This window comes from Bos mutus, chromosome 10 (assembly GCF_027580195.1).
Source record: "Bos mutus isolate GX-2022 chromosome 10, NWIPB_WYAK_1.1, whole genome shotgun sequence".
Lineage (NCBI taxonomy): Eukaryota > Metazoa > Chordata > Mammalia > Artiodactyla > Bovidae > Bos > Bos mutus.
In genome coordinates, this window is record NC_091626.1 from 38997807 (window position 1) to 39019420 (window position 21614).

The window sequence follows — 21614 nt, forward strand, 5'->3', positions numbered from 1 at the left end:
GTAGCCGATGCATATGCTCAAGGTGTGCAGGAGGCCAAAAACAATTGCCCAGATAGACAAAGTGAAGGCAGTAGGCTGAGTTTTAACTGCTAGCATAGCATTTATAATTACTGTGATCCTGTAGTAAAGCTGAATTCAAGACAAAAACTACGCTAAAAATGTTTGTATCAAGATTAGTGACTCTTGATTATTATACAATGTCTTAATGCAGTGTTACAGATTCCAACCTCAAATGTATTCATTGCCCTCTGGAAGAATTAGATACCAGTTTTTCAGAGAGTAATTTGACTTTAATACAGAAATGGCTTTTGTAGACAGTTTATTCATTTATTCAATATCTTTAGCACCTTTCAGTGGTGGGAGCTGAAGTATCCCCTAAGCTATTCAATTATCTTTTAGAATAAACAAATATATGAACACCTTAACAGCAAATATCAGTGCAGGAAAATCTACACAATCAACGCTTTTTTAAGCCAGAAATAATAACCGCACTGCAAGGATACAATATCCTTGTATATAAGAACATGGGGAAATAAAGATACTTTAAAAAACAGAAAATAAATAACGGGAAAGAAAAGCATTCAGGATCACTCTTTTTTAGTATTGTATGTACTCATGAAATAAAGACATTTATTTAATGAAGTATCGGCTTCCCAGGTCACACTAGTGGTAAAGAACCCATTGGCCAATGCAGGAGACATAAGAGACATGGGTTTGATCCCTGGGTTGGGACCATCCCCTGGAGGAGGGCATGGCAACCCACTCCAGTGTTTTTTCCTGGAGAATTCCACGGACAAAGGAGCGTGGCAGGCTACGCACAGAATTGGACATGACTGAAGCTACTTACCATGCACACATAGATAGTTTGAAGTATAGGACCAGCCATAGCACTAAAATCTGCAGAGAATAATCTTGGCATGATTACTCCCTTTTTCCTTTCGCCTTCTTTTCTTTCTTTTATCTACTTCTGTATTCTTTTCCTTTCAGGTTCTTCCTTGATTGTGGTTCTTTTCACTTCTACTATTACTTCCCCTTGTTAAATTTTCTTTTTTTCTTTTCTCCCCTTGACTTTTCTTCTCTTTCTCCATCACATTTCGTAAATATGAAATTTACGTATTGCAGAGAGTTAGACATGACTGAAGCAACTTAACACACACGCACATGCACTATTATTAGCTATTTCATTAGATTTTAAACATATATTATTTATTAAGCATTTCAATAAAAAGCTTTTCGAAACCCAGTCCTATAACAAATTAAAAATGAAACTCATCAAGAGATTGATTTTTTCCTGCCTCTTTCTCATTTTACATAATGTTTACAAATGATTCCACATTTCTTATTGAAATACCACAAGATAAAAATAAAAAGAAAATATAAAATTACTATCTAATCAAAATTCATTAAAATGAAAACTTAAATCACATAGTTCCAGTGATATTGTTTCTCACAACCGGCAAAATATTTGTGCATATTTGTCACCCTTGGTTCATAAGAAATATGGGCATTATAGAATAAAAACACTTGGTGACAGAAAATATAGTAATCATAAGAAAGTTTCCTAGGAAAAAGGGTGCCTCCAGATCAAAGAAAAATATTTGAGATACTAGCAAAGCATGGTAACTTCAAAGGTTGTTCTCTGCACAGCTGTGAATCTGCTTTAGGTATAAAGCTTGCAAAAACTTGAACATCCTGAAAACATTCCAGATTAACTTCCCAGTTTGACAGAAAACAATTAAGGGTCCAGAAAGAGAGAGTAGTTTGAAACCTAAAGCCCAGAAATTCATTTTAGAATATTTTTGTCTTGCTGAATCTTCTCAGATAAAATCATGACTGGACACAGCTAACATTTCATTTAGGAACTGAATTTAAGTAACTACTGAAGTGCAGATGAAGGGAGAATGACAGTCTGGGAGATGGAGTCTAATTTGGGACTGCATTAAACACCAAAGATTATTCCAGTATTACCTGATGTTCTTTCCTTTAGGATTTGTTACACAGGCAACTCACCATCTCTCCATTTCTTTCATTACTTTTGATCAAATGACATCAAGGCTGCTTCATTATCATCTTCCCTCCAACTGCTCATTTTCTGAGACTACTTCAAAATGCCCGAGGGACACCACCTTTGTTACAGACTAGGGTACAGATGAAGTATTGTTCAGAATTAATATTTCAGTACAAACATGATATACTTTTGGACTGAAGTGGAATGAATGTTAATTCCCCTTTGAACATTCAATCAATTTCTCTCTTCTTTTGCTTTGTCTCAGTAATGCCATTTTTTCTTCTACAAATCTCAGAGGTTTTTGCCCATGCTCTGCCCAGCATGTACCTACTAAGATTTGCAAGCTTCTTTTTCTCTATAGATCCCTTTCCCTTCAAATGTAGTTTGGGTTTTACTATACTTTGGGGCTTTCTCCTCTTTTGCTCTCATAATGCAACCAAGTGTCCAACAGAAATTCATCAGTGAGGTGAATTGTCCTCATGGCTTATCCATGAGCACCAAGAATCTATCCCTGTTGCTTGTTGAGACCTTCTCTGTGCAGAGAAAACTTTAGAAGAGCACAGCCATGTTATACCCACCTGGGCATTAAAGAAGAGAATCAGGGCCACGCTCCCGACAAGGTTCCAACTCCACTCCAAGCTCACTCCAGCTGAGATGATCCATTGGCATGTTTAAAATTCTGAGTCCCTTTCATTGTCAAGTAAATCCAGAACAGATTACATGACCTATTTTTGTGTTAATGTTTAATCCTCACAATACCCAAGGTAGGAAAAGCAAAGGTATAATCAATTAGTATCCCCTTTCAGAGATGTGAGCCATGGGAGGAAGTTGAGATTTAGGGTGCTTTTCAACATTACAAATGACTATCTAAAGCATCTGTATTTGTGACTATGCTTCAAGTGTTTTATCAGGGGAAAAGATTTGTGGATTGGATCTGGGGGATGATAATCATACTTACCTCATAGGGTTATAATAAGGATTAAATGAGATAATTCATGTAAAGCACTTAACACGGTGCCTGAGTTAGTACTCAGGGATGCTAGTAGTTACTGGTCATTGCTAGTAATAAGCGTGATGTCTATTAAGCTATACTTCTTTACAGTTCCTTTTGTATTAAGCAATACAAGTATCACGTAAAGGTAGGCAATGCTGTAAGTGTTTAAACTAAATAAGAAGTGATTTTTAAAAAGCATGTATTTTTTTCCACCCAAATTAATTTGGGGTTTTTTCAAACATGGAATTCCATGAAGAAAATAGGTTATCACTTTTAGGAACCTAATTTATGTTAAATTATTCTCAGTACTGTGCCCTCATACTTTGAGACAAAATATTGGAACTGAAAATGAACCAAAAAAAAGCACTAATAATAAGAAATTCTCACTTTTTCCTGTTATCTCACTTCTTTAATGTGAAGTCAGATAAGTACTGTCCTATTTTTCCATTCTGATAATGGTGAGAAGTCTTAAAAATCAATTAAATGTCCAACAAACCACATTTATGGTATCTACTTACCCTGACAACTGGCAACTCTGATACTATTTTCTTTGGACTTGTGTTTGTTGTTTGTTTTCTATAAGTACTGTAATTTAAGACCAAATGAATCTAATTTTAAATAATTTCCTCTCATCATTTTTGTGTTCCTTTAAAAACAAGTGAGAAACAGGCAGTCTAACACACTGATAGAGTAAAAATTGATACAACATATTTGAAGGTCAATTTAGCACTTTTTATTAAAATTTTAAATGTTTATACTCTCTGTTCTTGCAATTTTACCTCTAGGGGTTTCCCTTACAGAAATGTTTGCATAAGTACACAGAAACCCATGTACTCGGATGTTCACTAAGCATTGTTTACAATGAAATAACACCGTCCCCAACTCCAAGACCATCAGTAAGGGGGCTGATTAAATACAGTGTGATGCATTCAGACATAGACTACTATATAGCTGTTAAAAAGATAAACCTAAATATGCACTGAGACTATGGAGGAGTGGATGCAAAATCACTAAGAGTGGTTGTCTCCCTAGTAGAGGTCTTAGGGAGGTTCTTTACTTATTTTCTTCTTTATATATTTTACTAACAGTGGAATTTTCAAAACAAGAATATATTGATTTTGTTATCAGGAATATATACAAATTTAAGTATATAATGAACACATATAAAAAACTCAAAGGAATATGGCAGGCAAACCAGAGTGGTTAGTTGAGATAAAGCAGAAATATCATCCCCTCTCATTTCAAGTCCAGTGTGCTTTTTTAAAAAAAAGATCACTTATAGTTTTGCAGAAGCTACGTGTGTGTGCATGCTAGTTGTGTCTGACTCTTTGCAACCCCATGGACTGTAGCCCGCCAGGCTCCTCTCTCCATGGGATTTCCCAGGCAAGAATACTGGAGTGGGTTGCCATTTCCCCCTGCAGGGCATCTTCCCAACCCCGGGGTTAAACCTGAGTTTCTTGGATCTCTTGTATTGGCAGGCAGATTCTTTACCATAGTGCCACCTGCAGAAGCCATATAATGGCATCAGTGTGTCTATCTATGAAAGAGAACAATTAGATTTGATAAACTCTTTGTTCTTATGCAATGTGGCATTCTTTAGCACTCTAGGACTTCCCCTTCTTTTGCCCCCGCTGTCTCCTTTCTTAACGAATCGCCACCCCCACCCCTCATTGGGCACCCTCGACAACCATGGTGAATGAGCTTGTTCTCTCGAAGCCGGTCCAGCTGAAAATTAGTTGTTGTCTACACAGTAAGTCCTCTACGTATGAACCTTTAAGTTGCATAGTTTCAGAGATGCAAACGTATTCCATCAATGTTAGGCGTGAGTGCATTACATCTCACCCATTGTTTTCTGTTGCTGATTATCCTTCAGCTCTACCATCTCCCACTTCCTTTCCTTCCTCCAGTCAGTAACTCTTCTTGCCTGTTCACTCAATGATCTCTCCTGTTTACCAGTTGTTGTACTGTACTACTGTTCTTTTCGAGGTACTATACTGTAAGATTAAAAATATTTTCTTTATTTTTGTGTTTACTGTTTATGTATTATTTGTGCGAAAAGTATTATAAACTATTACAGTACAGTACTATATAGCCAATTGTGTTAGTTGGTTACCTAGGCTAACTTTGTTGGACTTGTGAACAAACGATTTATGGAACACACTCTTGGAAAGGAACTTGTTCATATGTAGGAGAATTATCATAGTACTGTTTGTTGAAAAGGGTTCTGTGGACAAATCTGAGATGTAAGGTCATGATCAGGTAGAGATGTGGGTCACAAGGGAGGGCGTTCCCACGCATGTGTCTTGCATTTGTTAACTCAGCATAAGTATTATGATGAGTATCATCCCCAGAGCTACCAGGATATTCTCACCTTTTCCTCAGGGTTTAGGACTCAGGACCTTAATAAGTTTGAAACCTGACAAAACAAAGAGCAAACCCCTAACTCATTACGCTTTTGTGTTCAGAGTAGTTATTTGCATCACTATTGTATTTAGTCACTCTAGTGGCTTTGAAAAGTATAGGCGGATTATCAGTTGCCCCAAATTGTCCTATCCCTTGGACAGGTTTGTTTTTCCTTGAGTATTAAGAACTTGTATAATTCTATTTTCTGTATTATCACAATGTCTTGGAGTAATAGAATAATAGATCTGTTTCATTCTTTTGCTATCGAGCATAACTATACTCAAACCAGCCCCAATCTTACTCTTTAATCTCCAGGAGGTTCTATACCTTTAAAATTCATCCTAGCTTTCTAAACTTTCTTCTGTCATATGTAGATCTAAGTTATTCAGTATTACCTTATTTTAAAGTCTATCATGCATTCCTATTAAAGTTATACTATTCAAATTAGAAAGTTTGTATATTTTATCTTATCAGTTGAATAAATATTCAAAAATGTTTTAGCAGTCAATGTTGCATTGAACCTTGCTAATGATAAATATTGTCCTTTTAATGATTCCTGAAAGTGTGAATCTTATTTGCCCAAGTTCATAGCCAATGGAAATGTCTTTGAAAATCATGAATAGATGCACTAAAAGAATTTTTTTAAGTATAGGAGGAAAGGGACCAGGGATTATACACTAACTGCTGAGTCTGGGTTATTTTTGTATTGAACATTTTTCTTAGTATATAGCCATTGAGTTTTAAGAGAACCACAAGTTTGCAAAGAAGAGAATATAATTACAATTCGAACATTCCTGCTTACTTTTTGTATGGAAAGGTAAGAATGAAGCATCTCACTTTGAGTTCAGAATGAAAAATCGTTATTTCAATAGCTTATTTCCCAAAGCACACATATTTCCTGGGAGAGCTATACTTGGCTTTAAATTTCTTAACAGAATATTCTTACAAGTCTCTTCTTACAATTCTGACTCCGGATTCCTACATGGACTGTTTTAGGTCCATGGGTCAGTAAAAGACAAAAGTTGCCAATAAAATTTCTGAACTTCACTTTAACTGATCTGAGTCAGAGGAGAAAGCTGGAAATGATTCTGAGGATTCTAGAGCATAAAGACAAGGATATTTTTGGTACAAAGTGATGCTAGTTAAAAAGCCAGTAAATTTATCAGATCCCAACCAATTAATTCCTCTCCTATTTAATTTCCAATTAATTAACTCATTCCTCACTTTCTGTGGACCAGAAAAAGTTTTATGAGTCAAAGATAACTTGTTATCTACTAATAAAGAAATACGAAAATATCATCCCCTTTAAAATTCTTTTCACATAGGACTAGATTCTGCAAAATATATTAAGAATTGGGACACTGATCTAATATTTTGCTTAAGTCAAAATCATATGGAACAAGAAGATATTTGAATTCTCTCTATTGTGCACATACATACACACACAAATACATACACACATCTTTTTTTTTTTACTAGAACTGAAATTGTAAGGCATTTATCATCTGACTTGGGTAAAATTATTCTTAATATTTTTACACATCTCCAAAGGAAATTCTTTTTCAAAAAGCTAACCCAGTTTATGTCTGTAAGAACTGGAGTACAAAATATAAAGTACATAGAGATGTTGTGTATTAGGAGTTGCTTTTTCCAAGTAATCTAAAGCTCAAACCATAAGGCTGATGCACAGTCAAATCCCTGCATTTTGCTGCCTTTCTTCAAAACTTCAAACTTCACTGTGAAATAATTTCTAAAACAAACTGAGGAAGTGTGAAGCTACGTGTCCTGTCACACTTATTACACTGAGGACAGACACATGTGTTAGATATGTTCTAGGGTAAAGAGGAGCAAGAACTGCATTCTTATGATTTTTTATAATAGACAATAATCCGGCTCACTTTAAATTTATTTTTAAAAAATTAACATAAAATTCATATACCATAAAGTCGCCCCTTTTAATACATACAGTTTAGTAGCTTTTTAAATATTTAAAGTTGTGCACTATTACCACGACCTAATTCTAATACATTTTCATCCCCCTCAAAAGAAATCCCATGCCCACTCTCCCTCAGCTGCTGGCAACCAATAATCTGCTTTCTGTCTCTACAGATTTGCCTATTTTGGACATTTCACACAAATGGAGTCATATAATATGTGGCCTTTGGTATCTGGCTTATTTTACTACAGTTCATTTCAGTCGCTCAGTCATGTCTGACTCTTCGTGACCCCATGAATTGCAGCACGCCAGGCGTCCGTGTCCACCACCAACTCCCCGAATCCACCCAAACCCATGTCCATCGAGTCGGTGATGCCATCCAGCCATTTCATCCTCTGTCGTCCCCTTCTCCTCCTGCCCCCAATCCCTCCCAGCATCAGGGTCTTTTCCAATGAGTCAACTCTTCGCTTGAGGTGGCCAAAGTATTGGAGTTTCAGCTTTAGCATCATTCCTTCCAAAGAACACCCAGGACTGATCTCCTTTAGAATGGACTGGTTGGATTTTACTTAGCATAATGTTTTCAAGGTTTATCCATGTTGTAGGAGTATCAACACTGCATTGCTTTTTATAGCTAAATTTCTTTGCATGGATGAATATACCATATTTTGTTTATCCGCTCATCAACTGATGGACAGTTGGATAGTTTCTGCCTCTTGGCTATGTGAAAAGTGCTGCTATGAATATTCAAGTACAAGCACTTATCTGAGTATCTGTTTTTAGTTCTTTTGGAAATAAACCCAGAAGTAGTATGGCAATTTTTTGTTTAACTTTTTGAGGAACTGCTAAACTGTTTTCCGCAGCACCTGGATCACTTTGTATATTTACTATAATATAATATATTATATAATATATATCACATTTATATTACCAATGTATGGGGTTTCCAAGTTCTCCACATTCTTGTCAACAATTGTTGATTGTCTTTTTTGATTAAAGCTCTCCTACTGGGTAGAAAGTAATATCTCTGTAGTTTTGACTTTCATATCCCTGATGACTAATGATAATGAGCATCTTTTCATGTGTTTATTGGCCCTTTGTATATCTTCTTTGGAGAGATGTCTATCTAAATCCTTTGCCCACTTTGTACTTGTGTAACTTGCTTTTTTATTGTTATGATTTCATTTCGTGAGTTTGTCAAAAGCCAGACCCACACATCATCATTATTTAAGAATAAAGGAGGACTTCCCAGGTGGTCACAGGACTGGAAAAGGTCGATTTTCATTCCAATCCCAAAGAAAAGCAATGCCAAAGAATGCTCAAACTACAGCACAATTGCACTTATCTCATGCACTAGTAAAGTAATGCTCAAAATTCTCTAAGCCAGGGTTCAGCAATACATGAACTATGAACTTCTTGATGGTCAAGCTGGTTTTAGAAAAGGCAGAGGAACCAGAGATCAAATTGCCAACATCCGCTGGATCATGGAAAAAGCAAAAGAGTTCCAAAAAAAATCTGCTTTATTGACTATGCCAAAGCCTTTGACTGTGTGGATCACAATAAACTGTGGAAAATTCTGAAAGAGATGGGAATACCAGATGACCTGACCTGCCTCTTGAGAAACATGTATGCAGGTCAGGAAGCAACAGCTAGAACTGGACATGGAACAACAGACTGGTTCCAAATAGGAAAAGGAGTATGTCAAGGCTGCATATTGTCACCCTGCTTATTTAAGTTCTATGCAGAGTACATCATGAGAAACACTGGGCTAAAAGAAGCACGAGCTGGAATCAAGATTGCCAGGAGAAATATCAATAACCTCAGATATGCAGATGACACTACCCTTATGGCAGAAAGTGAAGAAGAACTATAAAGCCTCTTGATGAAAGTGAAAGAGGAGAATGAAAAAGTTGGCTTAAAGCTCAACATTCAGAAAACTAAGATTGTGGCATCTGGTCCCATCACTTCATGGGAAATAGATGGGGAAACAGTGGAAACAGTGGCAGACTTTATTTTTGGGGGCTCCAAAATCACTGCAGATGGTGATTACAGCCATGGAATTAAAAGACGCTTACTTCTTGGAAGGAAAGTTATGGCCAACCTAGATAGCATATTCAAAAGCAGAGACATTACTTTGCCAACAAAGGTCCGTCTAGTCAAGGCTATGGTTTTTCCAGTAGTCATGTATGGATGTGAGAGTTGAACTATAAAGAAAGCTGAGCACTGAAGAATTGATGCTTCTGAGTGTGGTGTTGGAGAAGACTCTTGAGGGTTCCTTGGACTGCAAGGAGATCCCACCAGTCCATCCTAAAGGAGATTAGTCCTGGGTGTTCATTGGAAGGACTGATGCTGAAGCTGAAACTCCAGTACTTTGGCCACCTCATTCGAAGAGTTGACTCATTGGAAAAGACCCTGATGCTGGGAGGGATTGGGGGCAGAAAGAGAAGGGGACAACAGAGGATGAGATGGCTGGATGGAATCACTGACTTGATGGACATGAGTTTGGGTAAACTCTGGGAGTTGGTGATGGACAGGGAGGCCTGGCGTGCTGCAATTCATGGGGTCACAAAGAGTTGGATGGTTGGACATGACTGAGTGACTGAACTGAACTGACTCCCACGTCATCCAGTGGTTAAGAATCTGCCTGCCAGTACAGGGGACATGGGTTTAATCCCTGTTCCTGGAAGATTCCACATGCCTGGGGGCAACTAAGCCCATGCTCCACAACTACTGAGCCTGCGTGCTGCAACAAGAGAAGCCACCATCCCCCCTCCTCCCTCCCTGCATCACAACTAGAGATTGCTCCAGCCCAGCAAAGAAAACTCGTGCAGCCAAAACCAACCAAAGGAAAAAGAAAATAGAATAAAGGAAACTATTATCAGATTTCAATCAGATCAGATCAGATCAGTCGCTGAGTCTGTCCGACTCTTTGCGACCTCGTGAAGAGATACTCCACGCCCAAGGTGAGAGAAACCCAAGTAAGACGGTAGGTGTTGCAAGAGGGCATCAGAGGACAAACACACTGAAACCATACTCACAGAAAACTAGTCAATCCAATCACACTAGGACCACAGCCTTGTCTAACTCAAGGAAACTAAGCCATGCCCGTGGGGCAACCGAAGACGGGCGGGTCATGGTGGAGAGATTTGACAGAATGTGGTCCACTGGAGAAGGGAATGGCAAACCACTTCAGTATTCTTGCCTTGAGAACCCCATGAACAGTATGAAAAGGCAAAATGATAGGATACTGAAAGAGAAACTCCCCAGGACAGTAGGTGCCCAATATGCTACTGGAGATCAGTGGAGAAATAACTCCAGAAAGAATAAAGGGATGGAGCCAAAGCAAAAACAATATCCACCCATGGATGTGACTGGTGATAGAAGCAAGGTCCGATGCTGTAAAGAGCAATATTGCATAGGAACCTGGAATGTCAGGTCCATGAATCAAGGCAAATTGGAAGTGGTCAAACAGGAGATGGCAAGAGTGAAAGTTGACATTCTAGGAATCAGCGAACTGAAATGGACTGGAATGGGTGAATTTAACTCGGATGACCATTATATCTACTGTGGGCAGGAATCCCTCAGAAAAAATGGAGTGGCCATCCTGGTCAACAAAAGAGTCCAAAATGCAGTACTTGGATGCAATCTCAAAAACGACAGAATGATCTCTGTTCGTTTCCAAGGCAAACCATTCAATATCACAGTAATCCAAGTCTATGCCCCAACCAGTGACACTGAAAAAGCTGAAGTTGAACGGTTCTATGAAGACCTACAAGACCTTTTAGAACTAACACCCAAAAAGGATGTCCTTTTCATTATAGGGGACTGGAATGCAAAAGTAGGAAGTCAAGAAACACCTGGAGTAACAGGCAAATTTGGCCTTGGAATACGGAATGAAGTTGGGCAAAGACTGATAGAGTTTTGCCAAGAAAATACACTGGTCATAACAAACACCCTCTTCCAACAACACAAGAGAAGACTCTATACATGGACATCACCAGATGGTCAACACTGAAATCAGACTGATTATATTCTTTGCAGCCAAAGATGGAGAAGCTCTATACAGTCAGCAAAAACAAGACCAGGAGCTGACTGTGGCTCAGATTATGAACTCCTTATTGCCAAATTCAGACTGAAATTGAAGAAAGTAGGGAAAATCACTAGACCATTCAGGTATAACCTAAATCAGATTTCAATAGGGGGAAAAAAATCCAAATTTTCTTTCATCATAGAAAAAGATATACTTATTAGATTTCCTTTTTAAATACACAGTAAAATGACTCAATTTTTAATATTTTTGTCAGTGAAAATATTTAGATAGTGCAATTTTACTTGTAATATGTGAATTAACAATATCTCTCTTACAGGGTTATTGCAAGAACTAAATGAAATGTAAAGGAAATCATACACTGTGTGGCTTTTGGTGTCTGGCTTCGTGTATTTACTTCATCACGATATATCCTAGAGCTTCATATACTGTATGGTATATAATAAGCACTCAATAACAGAGTGAATTTGAGAGTATCTTATAGAGTCCCACAAGCACATCAGTAAATACGTTTCTCCCCTTCAGGAAACTTGAAGGAAGAAACAATAACTACACCAGCAGTCCCTCTTGAACTATCAACATTGTGGTACACTTTGAGTTGAGTCACTTGTCACCTAAATACTGTGAGATTTATGGAGTGTTTTAAAGGATATGAATGCTAGAACTCCACCTTTCTTCAAAGAAAAATTAATGTGCTGGAGAATGTTTGAGTTTGGAAAGTGACAGTGAGTCACTTATCAACTAATTTTCTGACTTGAAGTTCTGAGTGTCGGTGAATTAGACCCCCAGTGAGGAGGTACTCATCATTGGTGGTGGTGTTGCCAAAATCCTGGCCTCTGTTCTCTGGTGCCAAATAGAAACACAGAGACAGAGTTTTGGGTGAAGTAGAGAAGAGTAACTTTTATTGCTTTGCCAGGAAAAGGGGGTCACAGTGGATAAATGCCCTGAAAACCATGTGACCCTCCCTAGTGGGGGTCATGAGTTTTATAGTATTCAAGGAGCAGGGTGTGATCAGCTCGTGGACAGTTCTTGGATTGGTTGGCATCAAGGTGAAGTTTCAAGCATCATCAACCTTCGGGTTGCAACCAGTTTAGGGTCTATGTGTTTGTGGTCTGCAGTTTTCCTCCAGAAAGGCTCTGCTTCCTGTAAAAACAACTTAGGAATGTGTGTCAGGCCTTATCTGTATCTTTCAACACTGGGAGTTTGATGATTCTGTTATGTGGCAGAATTAGAGTCTAAATTGTTACCAGTTCCTCAGCCCAACAGCTAGTCTTTGTTTCTACATCTTCACATTTCCCAATCATTAACTCTAGAGTCAGCATTTTACTTCAAAAGATAAAGACATCTAGGTTGCCTCCATGTCCTAGCTATTGTAACACTGCTGCAATGATGATCACTGGGGTACATGTGTCTCTTCAATTCCGGTTTTCTCAGTATGTATGCCCAGCAGTGGGATTGCTGAGAGGAACCTAGATGTCCACCGGCAGATGAATGGATAAGAAAGCTGTGATATGCATACACAATGGAATATTACTCAGCTATTAAAAAGAATGCATTTGAATGTGTTCTAATGAGGTGGATGAAACTGGAGCCTATTATACAGAGTGAAGTAAGTCAGAAAGAAAAACACCAATACAGTATATTAACACATATATATGCAATTTAGAAAGATGGTAACAATGACCCTATATGCGAGACAGCAAAAGAGACACAGATGTAAAGAACAGACTTTGGACTCTGTGAGAGAAGGCGAGGGTGGGATGATTTGAGAGAATAACACTGAAACATGTATATTACCATATGTGAAATAGATTGCCAGTCAAGGTTGATGCATGAGACAGAGCGCTCAGGGCCGTCACACTGGGATGGGGAGGGAGGTGGGAGGGGGTTCAGGATGGGGGAACACATGTACACCCATGGCTGATTCATGTCAATGTATGGCAAAAACCACTACAATATTGTAAAGTAATTAGCCTCCAATTAAAATAAATAAATACATTAAAAAAACAAAACAAAACTGGGAATGAGCCTTCCCAGCAACCCGGGACAAAATGGTCATGAAATGCCCCCCAAAGTATGGTCGCATTTATGACCACACAGGGGCCGTGTCAACTACAAATTGGCACTTACCAAGAGCATTGCCAATGACTGAACAACAAAAGCATTTGCCATCTGCCTCTATGGAGATTGAAGCTCATGCTGCTCCAGCTGTTGACCTTCAACAACCCCTGAGGAAGTTCAGGGTGGAGTGAGGCACTCTGTGCTCCAGGGAATCTGCCGGACAGGTCTTTAGATAGTCGGATGTTTTTAGGAATAGATTTTATGATCTCTATCCTTGCATCTCCTCATATCTAGAGGAGCACTAAATCTCTTCATGGTGACATCAGCTCCTCATGACTAACAAAAACCTTTTGTAAAATGAGTGCTTCATGGCATCGAACTCCCCCTTCACCAAAACCTAATGTATTGACTTTCCCCCACTGCTGCTTTGGAGCAGTCTCTCAGAGCTATCTGAGATGCTGCCTCTCAGGCTGCAGTCCTCATTTTGCCCCAAATAAAACTCAACTCTCAAAAAAAAAAAAAAAAAAAGGGAAGATAAGGAAGGACAAAGAGGCTTGTACAGGGTTTCAGTGATGGTGGTTTAATCGCTAAGTCGTGTCCAACTCTTGCCACCTCATAAACTGTAGCCCGCCAGGCTCCTCTGTCCATGGCATTTCCCAGGCATGAATACTGGAATGGGTAGCCATTTCTTTCTCCTGGGGATCTTCCTGGCCCAGGGATTGAACCTGCGTCTCCTGCACTGCAGGTGGTCCTTTACCGCTGAGCCCCAGGGATTCCCTTATACCCTTCCTTACAGCACCTTAAATAGACAGTAAGAAAACTAGCATGCCAGGCAACTCAAGACAGTGAGGTGGCTTGAAGACAGGGGTGTTGTTTGTTTTCTGGAAGTGGCTGCAGGGTTACTGTCATAATTCATATTTGATAATTGAAATTTCAGGAACGTGTCTTACTATCCCCCGCCCCCATATAACTAGTTTTGTTCTCCAGAAATATTAAGAGAATAGTGCATAACTGAAGAAAAGTTATTACTTGCCTTCTAATACTATTAATGTCAATGCACATAGTTCAACACAACGTAAAAAAAAATCTGTTTAACACATTTTTATAAATGGTATGTGACTCTGGACCTAAGAAAGGAATCTACTTATTGCAAATTGGAAATGTCATTCTCTGTAATATAAAATTGCCTGTTAGGAGCATGGCAATTATACAGTTTAAGATGACACAGTTTAAATTAACACAACATGAATAGTTGAAAGTAAAAATTAAAACTCAGTAGTTTTTCCACTCAAAGTATAAAAAATAAATATTTTAATTTTATAAAAGTACTTTATCAACAAACTGCATGTTGGACTTTTAAAAAGATCTGATTTTTATAATAAATTATATTGCTGAATACTCATAATAATAATCTTTGAAACAAAAGGAAACTTACCTTTTAAAGCTACTAGACACAAGGAAAGCATTGTGAATCTACAAATCTCTTTTAGTCCCAAACCTAAACTATAGCTAATTTCCTTTCTTAGGGACACACCAGGCAGAACTGAAAGACCAAGTTATTGTGGTAAATTTCATAAGCTCCCCAAGGTCAGTGATTTGGAATACATCTTCCTGAGGCTTAATATCTGCTAAGTCTGTGCTATTCTAAGACAGTTCTTACGTTACTAGGTCTGAAAGGCAGAATTTCCTTTTAACCTCTGGTATTTCTTAGCAGTTTCTGCCTGTGGTATGATCACCTGATGGTGTACTTTTAGCCAGCTGCGTATCTTCATGGTGGTTCATCTGTCTTAAAAAAGAAAAAAGGAATGGCTAGTTACAAACAGGTGATTGTGTTAGCAGAGGTTTAAGGCAGAATTAGACAAAAGCTATTGGAAATAGGATGTACTTTGTAGAAGGAGAGCATATCCAATAATATGAAAAATCATTAGAAATAAAATTGAAAAAAAGAAGATTTATGAAAACAGCTAAATGGCTGTTTTACCTAGTGATCAAGTGCTCAGAGACTGAAGTCACAGAAGATAATTATGTGGCTTTGCAAGCACTCTTATTCAGAAACAGCAGAGGGTTTTTGTCTAATAGACCTGCATGCAGAGGTGTAGTAGATGATAGCTGTGGAAACATTGTCCCTGGACAACTGGGTGCTGTGAGGGGTGGCAGGGTGGCCTGCGCGCATCGTGGAAGCAGGCAGCTGTTTTAATATGACCAGTCATGTCCTCGGCTCTCGCGGTAGCTAGTTCTAAATTCAATTTTGCTTCTTGAGTGTGTTTTTCACTTGGGAAATTCAAAACAAGATCAACAAAGGGATCTATGGCATTGGCATGTTTTAGACACTATGTGGAATGAATAAAAGAGTCCTCAGGATTCAGGCAGTTAAATTGATTCATCTGCTTTATTTCTCAAGTTTTTATTATTTTTAAAAGCCTATTCTGGATTTTATTTCATGAAGTATTGTGTTCCTCTGAAGTTGTATGTAAAGGCTACCCATATAGGAATACGGGCATGTTTTCAAATATTTAAGATGAAAACTTACCTCTTGACAGATACTACTTTTGTAAATAACAGTTCTCCTCTTTTATTATGGTTTTCTAGATGGCTCAGTGGTAAAGAATCTACTTACAATGCAGAAGATGCAGGTTCAATTCCTGGGCCAGGAGGATCCCCCGGAAGAGGAAATGGCAACCCACTCCTGTATTCTTGTCTAGGAAATTCTGACTTGAATGGGAGAATCTGGAAAGTTTTTCTAAAAACAAGTTCTTCAAAGTCACATCATCCTGCAAAGATGATAATGCTTCTTATACTTACAAGAGGCAGAAGTGAAAGTTGTTGAAACAATTTGTCCAAATGATCTAATAAATTCACAGTTGAGTTCTAATGTATCCTGATTTGCTAGGGTACTATCTAAGTGAATTTTGCTTCTGTTTGTTCCAATAAAAGAATATCGAGGGCTTCTCTGGTGGCTCAGTGGTAAAGACTCTGTCTGCCAATGCACAAGACACGGGTTTGATCCCTGATCCAGGAGGAGCCCTCATATTGCAGGGCAACTAAGCACGTGTGCCACAACTACTGAGCCTGCGTGCCGCAACTAGAGAGTAGCTTTCCACTCTCCACAACTAGACAAAAGCCCAAGCAACAGCAAATACCCAACACAGCCAAAAAGAAAACAAATAAATAAAATTGTTAAAAAATAGAAGTATATTGATTTTAAGATGATCACAACTGAGCTATAGTTCAAATGTCTAATAATTTTCTCAGCAATACTGTCTTATTTCTCACCTGGAAGTAAAAGCATGTGCAATTGTGTTAATATTGTATACTAAAGTCTCTACTTTTTCATAAATTAAAAAAATTTTGAGACAGGAGCTGAGCTGGGAGTCAAAGTGAGAAAAGATATTAATATATAATATCCTTCTTATACTTTTAATTTCTTGATATAGTGACAAGGTGAAGAAATCATAGAGTCTCATAGAGCTAAGATATATTATGATGTTGAGGCTGACTTTGAAAGCAAAACAATATTGTCTCTTTATCAAGTAAACCAAGCAGTGGGGTTTTTTAATTGGTTAGCTAAAGTTTAAAATTCTGAACTTCCAGATAACCATCTCCACCAACTAGTTCCTTTGCTTCACCTGGAGTATCATTTTTAGGTAAATAAATAGTGAAAAATTACCCCATATTCACTCTCCTAAGGATATAATAAATTAGGCTAATTAGATAACATCCCTATAATACTATAAAAATCATGGTCATAAAGTTTCATTTTATGGAGCAACCTTAAGCAGTTTTTCAAAATGAAATTAATACTCCTTCTGAAGGAAAACTGAAAATAAGTACGTAATTAAGCATATACAAAGAAAAAATTTCTTATTCAAAAATTCTAATAGAACTAAATGTATAGACTTTAACGTCAAAGACAAGCCTTCATTCAAACATTATTGTCAATAACCTACAGCATCACATTGTTGTTGACAATTATTAATAATAGCAAGACAAGCATTTTGATGAATGCAAAATGTCATGGAAAATATCACAGAATGCAAAATAACACTTTGCAGTTTTACAGTTCTTTTTATTTATCAAAGTGCTTTCACATTTACTATATTAAATATTTTACTCTCAATTTTTAAATAATGATTTTTTTATACCTTATACATATGTACATAATTAAAATTTTCTTTCCACTGAAGAAAAGCCAACCAAATATCCACAAACTCTTTTAACAGGTTTTTTTTTTTAACCATTGTTTTTCAGATGTTGCTCCTTTGATTAACTCCTGTCTCTCTGCCTCTACTTTCCCTTGGTTTATCCTCTGGAAAAATGCTACTTCAGGAAAATCTTTATCCTCATAATCACAATTCTTTCATGTTTTCTTTCCTTTTCCCACTGAAAAGGACCTCTTAGCGTCTTTCTTGGTAACTATGGCATATTCTTCCTTGTATTGTAACGCAGATCATATTGTTTTGCTGCAAGATGTATTGTACTACTCAGGCTATTTTCTATACTTCCCTAATTTGTACCTTTCACTCAGAACATAACATGGAGCAGAGATAATAAAGATTCAGTAAGGAATCAAGTTTAAAATCATTGTGTTTGGGACTGCCTTGGTGGTCCAGTGGTTAAGAATTCACCTTCCAATGCAGGTTTGATCCCTAGTTGGGGAACTAAGATCTCACACGCTAAGGGGCAACTAAGCCCAGACTCTGATTAGAGAGAAGCCCGTGTGCAGCAACAAAGATCCCGTGTGCTACACCTAAGACCTGATACAGCTGAATAAATAAATAAATACTTTTAAAAATCAGTTGTCTTTGCTATATGATAAAGGCTTATCTATTTGCTCTGATTTCTTTTAGGACAACAGAAATACTATATTCTATACTTTCATGTTTTTATTTCAACTATTCCTTTGATAGAAACAGCTATAAATGTGTAACAGTATGTACTTAATAGGTATCTGTTGTCAGCATAGAAATATCCTTAAGATACTACCTGCTGAGTTGTCATTAAAATGAGTCACCAGTCTACATGAAACCAGACTTACCAAGATGACTACTTGTCTTATTTTTTGCGTCTTCATTTAACTTTTCCTCTTCCAAAACTAATACCTTAATTATTTTTGTGATGTTTCATTGGGAGAGTTGTATCAGTTCCTTCTCCAAAATTATTGCTTTATAGAATCTTAGAACAACTGTGTTGAGTCTATGGACTGGTATGACTGTATAAATTAGAGGAACTTATAATCTCTTCAGTACTATAATACTTGTTTAAGATTTGTGCATTCTCTATATGTTTCATTGTTTAGCTGTACTCAGAAACCAGATTATTTACTACTTTATTCTTGATGTCACCTTGTGTAGGAATTATCCAACTGTGAATTTCCATGGAAATTATTTGTGGCAAATGTTGACGTGTATCTTGCCAAACCTTTTGCTTCCACCACTATCATTGGTGCCTTTTGCATGTCTCATGATGACTGTCACAGTTCACACTGAGGAACTGTGTGACTGATCATGCAAAAACAATCACAGTGGCATTTTGACCTGTTTTATCTTTTTAAATTGGATGCTATGAATGACTTGCTAAAATATATGTGGATTATTGGGTCTCCTATGAGGTATCTGTTTTTGGCCCATTCACACTGTCTTAACAAGTTGTGGGAGTAGGCTACAGGGTAAATTTTAAAAGATAGTAATTGTTGGCAAGGCTAGTCGTCACAGTATTGTAAACTTCCTTACTGTCTATGTGTTACAGTCACGGATAATATTTAAACTTAATCCAGTACATTTCCATTTTGTTCAAATGAGAAAATGGCACTTGTGGGAATTCTGTTGACTGTTTCCACCTGCTGCAGTATATTAGCAGATTAGACCAAACATTGGGAGGTGCCTCGTGTCATCTATGGGAACAATAGCACGTTTGTTTGTCTTTCTACCTTCAAGGATATTTGAAGGTCAACTTTTGAAGAGAGTGTTTTGTGAACATAGAAGCAGTCATGTTCTTGTGTGGAAGTGGGCAGATGCTTGACCTGAAAGAAGATCTTCCAGCCACATGACTACAAATAGGAAGAGAAAGCCTTACTTGACAGACCAGTTATCTTAGTGTCTGCTTTTTCAGTGTGCTGAGGGCTTCACCCACCCTTCGACATCTCCTTCTCAGGGAGAACCTGTCTCAGAGATGCTCAGGATCACACAGTGTTCAGTGCTCCTAGCTTAGAGTTGACACAGGAGAAAATCCAAAAGTAGAAGTGGTAAAAGAAGGGTCTTTCCCCCCCAAATTGCATTCTATAGAGGTTTGAAACGTGCACATTTCTCAATATTGTTTCTACACTGATAAATGACAATGTAATAGCAATTAAATAATTTAATGGGTGATGTTCCTGGACCTTCTTATTCCCCACTGCATGGTAAAGGTATGCAGAAATCACGCAACTGGCTTTTATTTCCTTTTCTACAAAATGGAAAGCATAATGGGTAATTCTTCCTTATGTAATAGGATGTTTTATACACATTTAAGAAATGTTCATTGGAGAAATGAATGCTATAGGCAGACAGTTCTTAAGATCCATAAATATCTTATTATGCTTGACATCCATAATATTAGATGAAAGAAAATGCTTTTTCTTTTTACCTCTTATTGAAGAAAACAACGATATTTTAAAAGTTGATATACCATGACAACTGGCAGAAGACGCTCAAAAGAGTGGTCTGTGATGATTAGTATTATAGTAAACAGTAAATGGATAATTGAAAGAGAAATTAGTTTGGGTTGTCAAAGGGTTATGTGGGAGATATACATGCTAATATTAGATATGGCTAATGCCATATGCCTCCAGAAAAAGGAGACTGCACTTGTGTTCAGCTATTGAAAAAGAAATTATTTTCAACAGTTGTGTCATGCCTCATTTATAGTTCATTAAAAAAAGAAGCTCAGCTTAAAATCAGTGAAGCCTGAGGAATAAAATCTCCATATGAATAAGCATTCAAATATATACAGAAACAAGGACCTTCTGTGACCAGAGTCCCGTCTTCTTGCCGTGGAAAGTTTTTCCAGAGGTCCAGAGGAGGAGACATGGCCAAGCTTAAGCTGAATTCAGGTGCTTCTCTTCCACAGAGAAGGAACAGTGTCCAGAGTTAGCCACACTGGTTTGTAGTACCCCATGGTGACTGCCAGTCCTTTGCTGGATTTTGTCTGTTCTTTGTGTACAGCTGGACTCAGCTTGAACCAAAGAATCAGCAACTGAAGCTGGAGCCTACCTTTCTGCAGAGAGAGTAACGTTTGATGTTTCTGGACATTTTTGCAACACGTAACCCCTATCTTGAGCTCCTGCTGCCTTACAAGCCCTTCTCACATGAAAGTACAAGGTTCTAAAACAGTACCTTCCACACACTGTCCTCTCGTTTAGGAGGCAAGCAGACAGTGTTTTCTGACAGTTGCTTGTCCATCTGGTGTTTGATGTGGCAGAAAAGCACAGTGGGGTGATAAGGGAGATGCCGTTTCTCTAGGTGACAACTCTGCGTTCCTGAGAGCAGGCTCCTCTGGACTCCCTACCCTTCGGCCCTACTTCTCCCCACAGGACCCTAGGCTGTCTTCTCAGTGCAGTGCAGTGAAGCTCTTTCTATGTGCCTGCTTGGCTTTTCATTGATTCACAATTTCTTGATGACAACAAACATTTCAGCCACTTTCTGATGGTGCTGTCAGCATGAATGCATTGGTAAAGGTTGGTAAAGGTTTTTTAACAGTTCCATTCTTTTTCATTGTTTATTTGTGCCTGAAATTCTCTTTCACTTTTTATTTATTTGTGAATATTTTCTGGTCTTCCCATTATATTTACGTTAGACAAAAAGCTAGCTTTTTGTTACTTGGCCTTGTAAAGTGTGTCAGGCCAAAGATAAATTTTCTAAAACTCTGATAATCTTCAGCTGACTATGTTTGAAGTTTATAAATAGTTCAGATATTTACATACGCATTGCTTTATTATGCATGCCCGTTTTGCCTACGGACTAAGTGAGAATTCATTGCCGCATTCTGCTACCTCTCAGCAACCTTTCTCAGAGCCACCAGCAGCTTCCCCTTATGTCTTTTTATTATTATTTATTTTTTTGGTCACAGCATGCAGCATTCAGGATCTTAGTTCCCTGATCAAGGATTGAACCTGTGCTGTGCAGTGGAAGCA

At 37.8% G+C, this 21614-nt stretch overlaps 1 long non-coding RNA gene across 1 annotated transcript in view; it reads left to right on the plus strand.

The window, feature by feature from the left end:
* Window positions 1-18455, plus strand: part of LOC138989393 (uncharacterized) — a 39684-nt gene extending 21229 nt beyond the window's left edge. The window contains exon 3 of the long non-coding RNA XR_011465641.1: window positions 16037-18455. This is a non-coding gene — a long non-coding RNA (uncharacterized lncRNA). The remainder of the gene's footprint in view (window positions 1-16036) is intronic.
* The last annotated feature ends 3159 nt before the right edge of the window (window positions 18456-21614 follow it).